Genomic DNA, 3,881 nt, shown 5'->3' with positions numbered 1-3,881 from the left:
GTTGATTTGATTGTAACTGGAAAAACCATCCATAAAGGAGAACATTTCACTGCCGGCACAATCATCAATAATTTGATCGATATAGGGGGTTGGATAATTGTCTTTAGGACAAGCTCAATTAATATCCCTATAATCGATACATATTCTTATCATTCCTTTCTTTTTGTTAATAGGAACAATATTCAATACCCAATCTGTTAAAGGAATTGGATAAATGAAACCTGCATGAAGTAATTTCTCAACTTCATCTTTAATAGCAGTGGCTTTTCTTGGATGTATCTGATGCAAACGTTGCCGGACAAGTTTAGCATCCGGGTAAGTTTTAATTTCATGGACAACAATTGATGGATTGATTCATGGCATTTCTTCATATGACTAGGCAAACACGTCGCTGAATTCTTGAAATAGGGCTTTTAAAGTTTGAATTTCATCGTCTGTACAAGAAGCACCTATATTAATGTTTTCAATAATTATGGGTTTAACTGAAATGTCAATAGGAACCGTTCGAGAGATATTTCCCAAATTTAACTCAGAATCAGGATGTTGCAATGGATTCTGTGGTTCTTTGACATAGTTAGTAGTAAAAATAGATGAAAAATCATTTTCAAAATAATCAAGCTCAGGTAAAAACGAAGATCAATGATGAAGATCTTCCCATGGTAAATCATCAACAGACAAAAGTTCATGCATCTGCTCATCAATATGAATAGGATCAGAAAATGTTGTTGAAGTTGAGGTTGATATCGAAAGTGATTCCCCATGGACCACATTCATTGGATCAGTTTCGGTTGAACAAGAGTCAGAAAACGACTGTACAGCCTAATATGCAATTTCAAAGGGACTCAAAGGCATCGCTCCATTAAATGAATCCACCTTAGAATCGGAAGGTACGATCCAAGGATCATCAAAAGCAATAGTATTTGATGAAATCATATGAATAGTTGCAATAGAAGGCGATACATTAGGAGGAGGGAAGGAAAAATTTCCTACCAAACCAGAATCTTTAATCAAACCTACCCCAACATCCTTGTAAGGGATAGTTGTTTTACTGACATGCTGAATACTATCCGAAGAGGTTGGGTTAGATGAGAAATACGTCAGTTAGTCTATCATAATTATCTTTCCATTCTGAGGAAACTTGATAACCCGAAAGACCGATGAAACAATAGCAGTCATAGCGTAAGACCAACTGCGACCCAAAAGAAGGTTGTAATCTAGAGGGGCATCAACCACTTCCACATCTAGATTTACAGTTTTGCCTTCGACCCCTATAGGTAAATCCCTCAAAATTCCAAAAGGATGGAACCCTCGGCCATCAAAAGCCTTTAGAATCCTCAGAGACTCATTGAGTGTGGGAGAACCAAGCGATCTCCAACACTAGATCGACATAATACATGTAGAAGCTCCCTCATCAATCACAGTCCGAAAGCAAGGTCTGTTTTTCACTAACATTGGGATCTGGAAATCCATTTGATGAGGTAGGCAGGGTGTACTATTCTCTAAATCAAAGATTATTAGGTTCAAATCCTGAATATCAACAGCTCCTATAGCAGACAATAGTAATTTACGCTATACTGGGCATGATTGCAGCACTTCCAAAGCCAACATTGCTGAAGGGGAAATAGTTAAGTCTTAAACAATGTTATAATTCTGAGCAGCTCTCGCATGTGGATTGAAAGTTGATTTCCAAAGTATACCTTTAGCAGGCGGTTTGATTACTAAGTCAGGGTTAGGTTTCTTGATCTGTAGCGGGTCAAACCAGGAGGATTTGTAGTTGATGGGTTTGAATTAGAAGATTCTGCTTCTTTACCACCAACAGGATTTTTACTACCATAATCTTGTGATCGCATCGCAATCCTGACATGGGACATCATCATAATGGGTTCTTCTGAGGAATTTGAGGAAGAGCTAATCATCTTACTATCTTGATTAGGAAAAGGATCCTTCACAACAAGCGTTTGAGAACCTTTGACGATTTTCGAAACCTCTGCTCAATGTGGGCAGTATTTGGTAAAATGATCCTCGTCACAAATGAGACAAGGATAGGGAGGTTTACGTTTCTCATCAGTAGATTCATTTTTATCTGTTTTCTCTTTTGAGTTTTGTTTGTTTTTCTTCTTTCCCTTCTTTTTACCACCGGATTTCGATTTAGCCGTAGATGATTCTACGACATGGATATCGGTAGGAATTTCAGCAGAAGAGTCTCCTGCCGAGGAATCTGGTAAAGTTATAATAGGAGAAGAATTATTTGAGGATTTCTTCTTGCTTTTAGTACTAACTGAACCAATCATACCATCAGCGGCATGAGACCTTGAAGGAGCTGCAGTTATTTCTGATCGGGGATTTTTTCATGTAAAGTATAGACGAGGTCAAGGTACTGAGCCTGAGCAATGACTTTATCTTCAGTAACAATTCCTACCTTAGCTACATCTTTAGTGATTTCAGGTAACAATGATTTAACGAACCATTCCGTTAAAATTTGATCTGGAATGAAAACTTTCACCAAACGCCGTCTACGTCGCTGATGAGCCCCAAAAATGGATAACTATTTGGGCTCATTCAACCTCCTAATTCGACTTAATCCACCATTATCATTAGTTTATTGCATGTTTTTGATTATATTTATGCTAATAGAGTGAATGGGGTTAGTCATTATGCCAACAAGTCTAATGTGTGCTTTGTGTAGCCTTTTTGGTCAATTGTTGAAATGAGCACTTGGCAGCCAAATTCGTGGAGAGTATTTTTAGGAAGGTGTTCCCTTCATTTATGGGCCCTTATCTCGAATTCTCCACCATCAGCTCGGAGTTCAAGGGCCACCAAATCAATTAGCACAAGGGTAGCCAAGCAAGTCAAGTAGGACTGCTGTTAACTATAAGTTTTGGGCAGCCGAGTCCCTAAAGTTTAGGAGGACTGTTGGGGTCCTCAATTTGTATAAATAAGAAGGCTTAGGGCCTCATTTGGGGTTAGCTAGTAGTTAGCCAATGGTTAGTCATTTTGTAGGCAGAAGTTAGCTAGTTTGTATTTCGATTTTGAGGCAATAGATTAGCTTTGCTTTCAGCTCATTTTCAAGTTCTCCTTGTGGACAGTTTTGATGTAACTCTTCTCTTCTTGCTCAATAAAGATGAATCCAGCTTTTCACCAGCTCTAAATCTCTCTTAGGAGGCTATAGCTCTTGGGTTTGGACCCATCTCAAGTGACCAATACCTCCTTTGTTTATATTTATGTGTTTTTGTTGCATTCTTAGAATAAAATCTGCTATTTAGATTTAAATATTGTGTTGTTATTTAGGTTTCTTTCGATGATTAAAAAGGTTCTTCATGTTCATATTTACTTGATAGGTTAATCACATGGAATATATTCAGAAAAAGGCTACCAAGTACTTTGGATCTCACCTCCCCTTCAGTGGAATCATGAGCTGGGACCAATGTAACCTTGCTGCCCACAAAAACACATTCTTTGCTTCACCATGCAATTATTAGTGTTCGAATCTCATTTGCAGAACTTGATATCAGTTTTGGATGCATGTTTAGGTTTATGACTGCTTAGTTGCATAGTTGTTTCACATGGTTTCCTTGCAAATAAACTTCTGTTCATTTCCTTTTGCTGTTAGGTCAGATTAGAGTGAAGTAACTAGGTCATAGGTTTTATAAGTGTTTGTTTGTTTAGTTTGAAAAACCACTTGCAAAGTACATGTTATCCTTCCTTACCTGCCCATACTCCATCCAACCTACCTGCTTCACCCTTCACTTAGAACCCTTACCTTACATTTGCCTCATCCGCTTACTTTGCCATGATTCTCATATTCTTGTGCAACATCGTTTCATCCCTCCTTGAACAGATCTCACCATCTACACCACTCCTCAACTCCATCCTCCAAGTCT

The sequence above is a fragment of the Pinus tabuliformis genome, chromosome 2_2, assembly GCF_031772625.1.
Source record: "Pinus tabuliformis cultivar Carrire ecotype Pingquan chromosome 2_2, CPIR1, whole genome shotgun sequence".
Classification (NCBI taxonomy): Eukaryota; Viridiplantae; Streptophyta; class Pinopsida; order Pinales; family Pinaceae; genus Pinus; species Pinus tabuliformis.
This window is presented reverse-complemented; position numbering follows the sequence as displayed.